Here is an 11,844-nt window from a genome sequence, read left to right as displayed (position 1 = left end):
ACGAATCTTTTCGTTTTCGGGTAGACATTATCGAGTTCGGCTTCCCACAGGTTTCTGATATGCGTCGTTAGTAAATGGATGATCCTTGACAAAACAGATTCTGTCATGTCCCAGTGGGAAACATCGTACAGTGCTCTTACAGCTGAAAAGAAATAAAAAAACTGACAACAGGCTTGAGAGAAATAAGTCAATGAGAGACTTGTATTAACACATGTAATACAACTGAACCCTAATTTGTGCGCAGTTAGGTGCCGCTAATAGTGTATTATGATAACATGACTTGCAGATTAAATGGTTTGCAATCAAAGTATGCACACATGACGACAATTTGAAAATGCTAGACAAGAGTTTACTGTCATATCTTTACAAGAATGTAAACAAAATGAATAGCATCAAAGTATTACTGACAATATCGCTGTACCACTCGTTAGTATGACAATCAACATATTGAACCTAACCTGATTGATTGTGCTTTGTGTTCTGGCTCCATTAGTTTGCACTCAACCGTCGAACAGTGTGTTTCTCTTTCCTAAGAAGCTCAGGTTGCTAACGCTGCCGATGATTACTTGAAGCCTTCATCACCTAAACAAATTAAATTGATAAATAAATGTTCCCTAAAACAATGTTTTGAACATACCAGACAATCATCGTTATCAGAACACTAGCTATTCCGATGCCACAAGTTTAAATTTGCATGTTTTTTAATTACACATTTAATTTTCCACAATTTCGATAATTTTTCCGTATGTTCCGAAATGTCGTAAAACGTACAATTATGTGTGTATAAGTTACTCAGACAGATGTCATTTATCCCAAACCTCTATCCCGTGACCCTTTTCTAATTCCCCCCAGAATTATTCACTTGCAAAACCCCTGCAATCCCAAACTTCTGTTTCAAAAAATAAACTTAAAGTAGTAACAAGATCGCCTAGCTAAGTTATATATATATAACTCTGCCCATTAAACCATCGCTTTGGCCCATAACTTGGAAACAAGCTGCTTAAGCACGAACCCCCCATAAAACTTAGATATTTCAAATTCTTTGTTTGTCGAGATGGCTTCGTTTCATTAACACCAATTGCCACCATTATCTTTGACTTACTTTTTTATTTTTTTGTTCTGCACCATGTGTATTCCTTCAAGTGCGGTGTTCATACGAATCTTTTCGTTTTCGGGTAGACATTATCGAGTTCGGCTTCCCACAGGTTTCTGATATGCGTCGTTAGTAAATGGATGATCCTTGACAAAACAGATTCTGTCATGTCCCAGTGGGAAACATCGTACAGCGCTCTTACAGCTGAAAAGAAATAAAAAACTGACAACAGGCTTGAAAGAAATAAGTCAATGAGAGACTTGTATTAACACATGTAATACAACTGAACCCTAATTTGTGCGCAGTTAGGTGCCGCTAATAATGTAATAACATGACTTGCAGATTAAATGGTTTGCAACCAAAGTATGCACACACGACGACAGTTTGAAAATGCTAGACAGGGGTCTACTGTCATACCATTGCAAGAATGTACACAAAATAAATAGCATCAATGCAGTACTGACAATATCGCTGTTCCACTCGTCAGTATGGCAATCAACATTTTGAACCTAACCTAATTTAATGTGCTTTGTATTCGGCTCCATAGTTTGCATTCAACCGACAAATAGTGTGTTTCTCTTTCCTAAGAAGCTCAGCTTGCTAACGCTGCCGATGATTGCTTGAAGCCTTCATCACCTAAACAAATTAAATTGATAAATAAATGTTACCTAAAACAATGTTTTGAACATAACAGACAATCATTGTTGTCAGAACACTAGATATTCCGATGCCACTAGAGCAAATTTACATGTTTTTTAATTACACATTTAATTTTCCACAATTTCGATAATTTTTCCGTATGTTCCGAAATGTTGTAAAACGTACAATTATGTGTGTATAAGTTACTCAGACAGATGTCATTTATCCCAAACCTCTATCCCGTGACCCTTTTCTAATTCCCCCCAGAATTATTCACTTGCAAAACCCCTGCAATCCCAAACTTCTGTTTCAAAAAATAAACTTAAAGTAGTAACAAGATCGCCTAGCTAAGTTATATATATATAACTCTGCCCATTAAACCATCGCTTTGGCCCATAACTTGGAAACAAGCTGCTTAAGCACGAACCCCCCATAAAACTTAGATATTTCAAATTCTTTGTTTGTCGAGATGGCTTCGTTTCATTAACACCAATTGCCACCATTTTCTTTGACTTACTTTTTTATTTTTTTGTTCTGCACCATGTGTATTCCTTCAAGTGCGGTGTTCATACGAATCTTTTCGTTTTCGGGTAGACATTATCGAGTTCGGCTTCCCACAGGTTTCTGATATGCGTCGTTAGTAAATGGATGATCCTTGACAAAACAGATTCTGTCATGTCCCAGTGGGAAACATCGTACAGCGCTCTTACAGCTGAAAAGAATTAAAAAACTGACAACAGGCTTGAGAGAAATAAGTCAATGAGAGACTTGTATTAACACATGTAATACAACTGAACCCTAATTTGTGCGCAGTTAGGTGCCGCTAATAGTGTATTATGATAACATGACTTGCAGATTAAATGGTTTGCAATCAAAGCATGCACACATGACGACAATTTGAAAATGCTATACAAGAGTTTACTGTCATATCTTTACAAGAATGTAAACAAAATGAATAGCATCAAAGTATTACTGACAATATCGCTGTACCACTCGTTAGTATGACAATCAACATATTGAACCTAACCTGATTGATTGTGCTTTGTGTTCTGGCTCCATTAGTTTGCACTCAACCGTCGAACAGTGTGTTTCTCTTTCCTAAGAAGCTCAGGTTGCTAACGCTGCCGATGATTACTTGAAGCCTTCATCACCTAAACAAATTAAATTGATAAATAAATGTTCCCTAAAACAATGTTTTGAACATACCAGACAATCATCGTTATCAGAACACTAGCTATTCCGATGCCACAAGTTTAAATTTACATGTTTTTTAATTACACATTTAATTTTCCACAATTTCGATAATTTTTCCGTATGTTCCGAAATGTCGTAAAACGTACAATTATGTGTGTATAAGTTACTCAGACAGATGTCATTTATCCCAAACCTCTATCCCGTGACCCTTTTCTAATTCCCCCCAGAATTATTCACTTGCAAAACCCCTGCAATCCCAAACTTCTGTTTCAAAAAATAAACTTAAAGTAGTAACAAGATCGCCTAGCTAAGTTATATATATATAACTCTGCCCATTAAACCATCGCTTTGGCCCATAACTTGGAAACAAGCTGCTTAAGCACGAACCCCCCATAAAACTTAGATATTTCAAATTCTTTGTTTGTCGAGATGGCTTCGTTTCATTAACACCAATTGCCACCATTATCTTTGACTTACTTTTTTATTTTTTTGTTCTGCACCATGTGTATTCCTTCAAGTGCGGTGTTCATACGAATCTTTTCGTTTTCGGGTAGACATTATCGAGTTCGGCTTCCCACAGGTTTCTGATATGCGTCGTTAGTAAATGGATGATCCTTGACAAAACAGATTCTGTCATGTCCCAGTGGGAAACATCGTACAGCGCTCTTACAGCTGAAAAGAAATAAAAAACTGACAACAGGCTTGAAAGAAATAAGTCAATGAGAGACTTGTATTAACACATGTAATACAACTGAACCCTAATTTGTGCGCAGTTAGGTGCCGCTAATAATGTAGTAACATGACTTGCAGATTAAATGGTTTGCAACCAAAGTATGCACACACGACGACACTTTGAAAATGCTAGACAGGGGTCTACTGTCATACCATTGCAAGAATGTACACAAAATAAATAGCATCAATGCAGTACTGACAATATCGCTGTTCCACTCGTCAGTATGGCAATCAACATTTTGAACCTAACCTGATTTAATGTGCTTTGTATTCGGCTCCATAGTTTGCATTCAACCGACAAATAGTGTGTTTCTCTTTCCTAAGAAGCTCAGCTTGCTAACGCTGCCGATGATTGCTTGAAGCCTTCATCACCTAAACAAATTAAATTGATAAATAAATGTTACCTAAAACAATGTTTTGAACATAACAGACAATCATTGTTGTCAGAACACTAGCTATTCCGATGCCACTAGAGCAAATTTACATGTTTTTTAATTACACATTTAATTTTCCACAATTTCGATAATTTTTCCGTATGTTCCGAAATGTCGTAAAACGTACAATTATGTGTGTATAAGTTACTCAGACAGATGTCATTTATCCCAAACCTCTATCCCGTGACCCTTTTCTAATTCCCCCCAGAATTATTCACTTGCAAAACCCCTGCAATCCCAAACTTCTGTTTCAAAAAATAAACTTAAAGTAGTAACAAGATCGCCTAGCTAAGTTATATATATATAACTCTGCCCATTAAACCATCGCTTTGGCCCATAACTTGGAAACAAGCTGCTTAAGCACGAACCCCCCATAAAACTTAGATATTTCAAATTCTTTGTTTGTCGAGATGGCTTCGTTTCATTAACACCAATTGTCACCATTATCTTTGACTTACTTTTTTATTTTTTTGTTCTGCACCATGTGTATTCCTTCAAGTGCGGTGTTCATACGAATCTTTTCGTTTTCGGGTAGACATTATCGAATTCGGCTTCCCACAGGTTTCTCATATGCGTCGTTAGTAAATGGATGATGCTCGACAAAACAGATTCTGTCGTTTCCTAGTGGGAAACATCGTACAGTGCTCTTACAGCTGAAAAGAAATAACAAAATGTCAACAGGCTTGAAAGTAACAAATCGATGAGAGACTTGTGTCAAAACACATGTAATACAACTGAACCCTAATTTGTGCGCAGTTAGGTGCCGCTAATAGTGTATTATGATAACATGACTTGCAGATTAAATGGTTTGCAATCAAAGTATGCACACATGACGACAATTTGAAAATGCTAGACAAGAGTTTACTGTCATATCTTTACAAGAATGTAAACAAAATGAATAGCATCAAAGTATTACTGACAATATCGCTGTACCACTCGTTAGTATGACAATCAACATATTGAACCTAACCTGATTGATTGTGCTTTGTGTTCTGGCTCCATTAGTTTGCAATCAACCGTCGAACAGTGTGTTTCTCTTTCCTAAGAAGCTCAGGTTGCTAACGCTGCCGATGATTACTTGAAGCCTTCATCACCTAAACAAATTAAATTGATAAATAAATGTTCCCTAAAACAATGTTTTGAACATAACAGACAATCATTGTTGTCAGAACACTAGCTATCCCGATGCCACAACACCAAATTTCCTTTTTTTAATTACACATTTAATTTTCCACAATTTCGATAATTTTTCCGTATGTTCCGAAATGTCGTAAAACGTACAATTATGTGTGTATAAGTTACTCAGACAGATGTCATTTATCCCAAACCTCTATCCCGTGACCCTTTTCTAATTCCCCCCAGAATTATTCACTTGCAAAACCCCTGCAATCCCAAACTTCTGTTTCAAAAAATAAACTTAAAGTAGTAACAAGATCGCCTAGCTAAGTTATATATATATAACTCTGCCCATTAAACCATCGCTTTGGCCCATAACTTGGAAACAAGCTGCTTAAGCACGAACCCCCCATAAAACTTAGATATTTCAAATTCTTTGTTTGTCGAGATGGCTTCGTTTCATTAACACCAATTGTCACCATTATCTTTGACTTACTTTTTTATTTTTTTGTTCTGCACCATGTGTATTCCTTCAAGTGCGGTGTTCATACGAATCTTTTCGTTTTCGGGTAGACATTATCGAGTTCGGCTTCCCACAGGTTTCTGATATGCGTCGTTAGTAAATGGATGATGCTCGACAAAACAGATTCTGTCGTTTCCTAGTGGGAAACATCGTACAGTGCTCTTACAGCTGAAAAGAAATAACAAAATGTCAACAGGCTTGAAAGTAACAAATCGATGAGAGACTTGTGTCAAAACACATGTAATACAACTGAACCCTAATTTGTGCGCAGTTAGGTGCCGCTAATAGTGTATTATGATAACATGACTTGCAGATTAAATGGTTTGCAATCAAAGTATGCACACATGACGACAATTTGAAAATGCTAGACAAGAGTTTACTGTCATATCTTTACAAGAATGTAAACAAAATGAATAGCATCAAAGTATTACTGACAATATCGCTGTACCACTCGTTAGTATGACAATCAACATATTGAACCTAACCTGATTGATTGTGCTTTGTGTTCTGGCTCCATTAGTTTGCACTCAACCGTCGAACAGTGTGTTTCTCTTTCCTAAGAAGCTCAGGTTGCTAACGCTGCCGATGATTACTTGAAGCCTTCATCACCTAAACAAATTAAATTGATAAACAAATGTTCCCTAAAACAATGTTTTGAACATAACAGACAATCATTGTTGTCAGAACACTAGCTATCCCGATGCCACAACACCAAATTTCCTTTTTTTAATTACACATTTAATTTTCCGCAATTTCGATAATTTTTCCGTATGTTCCGAAATGTCTTAAAACGTACAATTATGTGTGTATAAGTTACTCAAGCAGATGTCATTTATCCCAAACCTCTATCCCTTGACACTTTCTATTTCCCCCAAGAATTATTTGCTTACAAAACCCTCGCAATCTCAAATTTCTGCTTAAAGAACTAAGTTTAAAGTAGTAACAAGATCGCCCAGTCCAGTTACAGATACAACTCTGCCCATTAAACCATCGCTTTGGACTATAACTTGGAAACGAGGTACAAGCGTTACTTAAACACGACCCACACCCAAAAAATAAGATATTTCTAAACCCCTGTTTGTCGAGATGGCTTTGTTTCGTTAACACCAATTGTCACCATTATCTTTGACTTACTTTTTTATTTTTTTGTTCTGCACCATGTGTATTGCTTGATGTACGGTGTTCATTCGAATCTTTTCGTTTTCGGGTAGATATTATCGAGTTCGGCTTCCCACAGGTTTCAGATATGCGTCGTTAGTAAATGGATGATGCTTGACAAAACACATTCTGTCATGTCCTATTGGGAAACATCGTACAGCGCTCTTACAGCTGAAAAGAAATAACAAAATGACAGCAGGCTTGAAAGAAATAAGTCAATGAGAGACTTGTATTAACACGCATGTAATACAACTGAACCCTAATTTGTGCGCGGTTAGGTGCCGCTAATAATGTAATAACATGACTTGCAGATAAAATTGTTTGCAACCAAAGTATGCACACACGACGACAGTTTGAAAATGCTATACAAGAGTTTACTGTCATATCATTACAAGGATGTACACAAAATAAATAGCATCAAAGCATTACTGACAATATCGCTGTACCACTCGTTAGTATGACAATCAACATATTGAACCTAACCTGATTTAATGTGCTTTGTGTTCTGGCTCCATTAGTTTGCACTCAACCGTCGAACATTGTGTTTCTCTTTCCTAAGAAGTTCAGGTTGCTAACGCTGCCGATGATTACTTGAAGCCTTCATCACCTAAACAAATTAAATTGATAAACAAATGTTCCCTAAAACAATGTTTTGAACATAACAGACAATCATTGTTGTCAGAACACTAGCTATCCCGATGCCACAACACCAAATTTCCTTTTTTTAATTACTCATTTAATTTTCCGCAATTTCGATAATTTTTCCGTATGTTCCGAAATGTCTTAAAACGTACAATTATGTGTGTATAAGTTACTCAAGCAGATGTCATTTATCCCAAACCTCTATCCCTTGACACTTTCTATTTCCCCCAAGAATTATTTGCTTACAAAACCCTCGCAATCTCAAATTTCTGCTTAAAGAACTAAGTTTAAAGTAGTAACAAGATCGCCCAGTCCAGTTACATATACAACTCTGCCCATTAAACCATCGCTTTGGACTATAACTTGGAAACGAGGTACAAGCGTTACTTAAACACGACCCACACCCAAAAAATAAGATATTTCTAAACCCCTGTTTGTCGAGATGGCTTTGTTTCGTTAACACCAATTGTCACCATTATCTTTGACTTACTTTTTTATTTTTTTGTTCTGCACCATGTGTATTGCTTGATGTACGGTGTTCATTCGAATCTTTTCGTTTTCGGGTAGATATTATCGAGTTCGGCTTCCCACAGGTTTCAGATATGCGTCGTTAGTAAATGGATGATGCTTGACAAAACACATTCTGTCATGTCCTATTGGGAAACATCGTACAGCGCTCTTACAGCTGAAAAGAAATAACAAAATGACAGCAGGCTTGAAAGAAATAAGTCAATGAGAGACTTGTATTAACACGCATGTAATACAACTGAACCCTAATTTGTGCGCGGTTAGGTGCCGCTAATAATGTAATAACATGACTTGCAGATAAAATTGTTTGCAACCAAAGTATGCACACACGACGACAGTTTGAAAATGCTAGACAAGAGTTTACTGTCATATCATTACAAGGATGTACACAAAATAAATAGCATCAAAGCATTACTGACAATATCGTTGTACCACTCGTTAGTATGACAATCAACATATTGAACCTAACCTGATTTAATGTGCTTTGTGTTCTGGCTCCATTAGTTTGCACTCAACCGTCGAACAGTGTGTTTCTCTTTCCTAAGAAGCTCAGGTTGCTAACGCTGCCGATGATTACTTGAAGCCTTCATAACCTAAACAAATGTCATCTATGAATAAATATTACCTAAAACAATGTTTTGAACATAACAGACAATCATTGTTGTCAGAACACTAGCTATCCCGATGCCACAAGACCAAATTTCCTTTTTTTAATTACTCATTTAATTTTCCGCAATTTCGATAATTTTTCCGTATGTTCCGAAATGTCTTAAAACGTACAATTATGTGTGTATAATTTACTCAAGCAGATGTCGTTTATCCCAAACCTCTATCCCTTGACACTTTCTAATTCCCACCAGAATTATTTGCTTACAAAACCCTCGCAATCCCAAATTTCTGCTTAAAGAACTAAGTTTAAAGTAGTAACAAGATCGCCCAGTCCAGTTACATATACAACTCTGCCCATTAAACCATCGCTTTGGACTATAACTTGGAAACGAGGTACAAGCGTTACTTAAACACGACCCACACCCAAAAAATAAGATATTTCTAAACCCCTGTTTGTCGAGATGGCTTTGTTTCGTTAACACCAATTGTCACCATTATCTTTGACTTACTTTTTTATTTTTTTGTTCTGCACCATGTGTATTGCTTGATGTACGGTGTTCATTCGAATCTTTTCGTTTTCGGGTAGATATTATCGAGTTCGGCTTCCCACAGGTTTCAGATATGCGTCGTTAGTAAATGGATGATGCTTGACAAAACACATTCTGTCATGTCCTAATGGGAAACATCGTACAGCGCTCTTACAGCTGAAAAGAAATAACAAAATGACAGCAGGCTTGAAAGAAATAAGTCAATGAGAGACTTGTATTAACACGCATGTAATACAACTGAACCCTAATTTGTGCGCGGTTAGGTGCCGCTAATAATGTAATAACATGACTTGCAGATAAAATTGTTTGCAACCAAAGTATGCACACACGACGACAGTTTGAAAATGCTAGACAAGAGTTTACTGTCATATCATTACAAGGATGTACACAAAATAAATAGCATCAAAGCATTACTGACAATATCGTTGTACCACTCGTTAGTATGACAATCAACATATTGAACCTAACCTGATTTAATGTGCTTTGTGTTCTGGCTCCATTAGTTTGCACTCAACCGTCGAACAGTGTGTTTCTCTTTCCTAAGAAGCTCAGGTTGCTAACGCTGCCGATGATTACTTGAAGCCTTCATAACCTAAACAAATGTCATCTATGAATAAATATTACCTAAAACAATGTTTTGAACATAACAGACAATCATTGTTGTCAGAACACTAGCTATCCCGATGCCACAAGACCAAATTTCCTTTTTTTAATTACTCATTTAATTTTCCGCAATTTCGATAATTTTTCCGTATGTTCCGAAATGTCTTAAAACGTACAATTATGTGTGTATAATTTACTCAAGCAGATGTCGTTTATCCCAAACCTCTATCCCTTGACACTTTCTAATTCCCACCAGAATTATTTGCTTACAAAACCCTCGCAATCCCAAATTTCTGCTTAAAGAACTAAGTTTAAAGTAGTAACAAGATCGCCCAGTCCAGTTACATATACAACTCTGCCCATTAAACCATCGCTTTGGACTATAACTTGGAAACGAGGTACAAGCGTTACTTAAACACGACCCACACCCAAAAAATAAGATATTTCTAAACCCCTGTTTGTCGAGATGGCTTTGTTTCGTTAACACCAATTGTCACCATTATCTTTGACTTACTTTTTTATTTTTTTGTTCTGCACCATGTGTATTGCTTGATGTACGGTGTTCATTCGAATCTTTTCGTTTTCGGGTAGATATTATCGAGTTCGGCTTCCCACAGGTTTCAGATATGCGTCGTTAGTAAATGGATGATGCTTGACAAAACACATTCTGTCATGTCCTAGTGGGAAACATCGTACAGCGCTCTTACAGCTGAAAAGAAATAACAAAATGACAGCAGGCTTGAAAGAAATAAGTCAATGAGAGACTTGTATTAACACGCATGTAATACAACTGAACCCTAATTTGTGCGCGGTTAGGTGCCGCTAATAATGTAATAACATGACTTGCAGATAAAATTGTTTGCAACCAAAGTATGCACACACGACGACAGTTTGAAAATGCTAGACAAGAGTTTACTGTCATATCATTACAAGGATGTACACAAAATAAATAGCATCAAAGCATTACTGACAATATCGCTGTACCACTCGTTAGTATGACAATCAACATATTGAACCTAACCTGATTTAATGTGCTTTGTGTTCTGGCTCCATTAGTTTGCACTCAACCGTCGAACAGTGTGTTTCTCTTTCCTAAGAAGCTCAGGTTGCTAACGCTGCCGTTGATTGCTTGAAGCCTTCATAACCTAAACAAATGTCATCTATCAATAAATATTACCTAAAACAATGTTTTGAACATAACAGACAATCATTGTTGTCAGAACACTAGCTATCCCGATGCCACAACACCAAATTTCCTTTTTTTAATTACTCATTTAATTTTCCGCAATTTCGATAATTTTTCCGTATGTTCCGAAATGTCTTAAAACGTACAATTATGTGTGTATAAGTTACTCAAGCAGATGTCATTTATCCCAAACCTCTATCCCTTGACACTTTCTAATTCCCACAACAATTATTTGCTTACAAAACCCTCGCAATCCCAAATTTCTGCTTAAAGAACTAAGTTTAAAGTAGTAACAAGATCGCCCAGTCCAGTTACATATACAACTCTGCCCATTAAACCATCGCTTTGGACTATAACTTGGAAACGAGGTACAAGCGTTACTTAAACACGACCCACACCCAAAAAATAAGATATTTCTAAACCCCTGTTTGTCGAGATGGCTTTGTTTCGTTAACACCAATTGTCACCATTATCTTTGACTTACTTTTTTATTTTTTTGTTCTGCACCATGTGTATTGCTTGATGTACGGTGTTCATTCGAATCTTTTCGTTTTCGGGTAGATATTATCGAGTTCGGCTTCCCACAGGTTTCAGATATGCGTCGTTAGTAAATGGATGATGCTTGACAAAACACATTCTGTCATGTCCTAGTGGGAAACATCGTACAGCGCTCTTACAGCTGAAAAGAAATAACAAAATGACAGCAGGCTTGAAAGAAATAAGTCAATGAGAGACTTGTATTAACACGCATGTAATACAACTGAACCCTAATTTGTGCGCGGTTAGGTGCCGCTAATAATGTAATAACATGACTTGCAGATAAAATTGTTTGCAACCAA

The 11,844-nt window shown here is 36.7% G+C and overlaps 1 long non-coding RNA gene across 1 annotated transcript; it reads right to left on the bottom strand.

Annotated features, from left to right (window-relative positions):
* Window positions 1-4,531: 4,531 nt before the first annotated feature.
* Window positions 4,532-8,646, bottom strand: LOC145237597 (uncharacterized). Its single transcript, XR_013862010.1, has 8 exons — window positions 8,529-8,646; window positions 8,022-8,216; window positions 7,373-7,496; window positions 6,866-7,060; window positions 6,217-6,340; window positions 5,705-5,899; window positions 5,063-5,186; window positions 4,532-4,745 (listed from the first exon to the last, which is right to left on the bottom strand). It is a non-coding gene; the product is annotated as an uncharacterized LOC145237597 (long non-coding RNA).
* Window positions 8,647-11,844: the final 3,198 nt, after the last annotated feature.

The sequence above is a fragment of the Phallusia mammillata genome, chromosome 7 (genome assembly GCF_965637545.1).
Source record: "Phallusia mammillata chromosome 7, kaPhaMamm4.hap1.1, whole genome shotgun sequence".
Classification (NCBI taxonomy): Eukaryota; Metazoa; Chordata; class Ascidiacea; order Phlebobranchia; family Ascidiidae; genus Phallusia; species Phallusia mammillata.
Note: the sequence above shows the minus strand (reverse complement) of the source record. Positions and strands in the feature narration are given on the sequence as shown.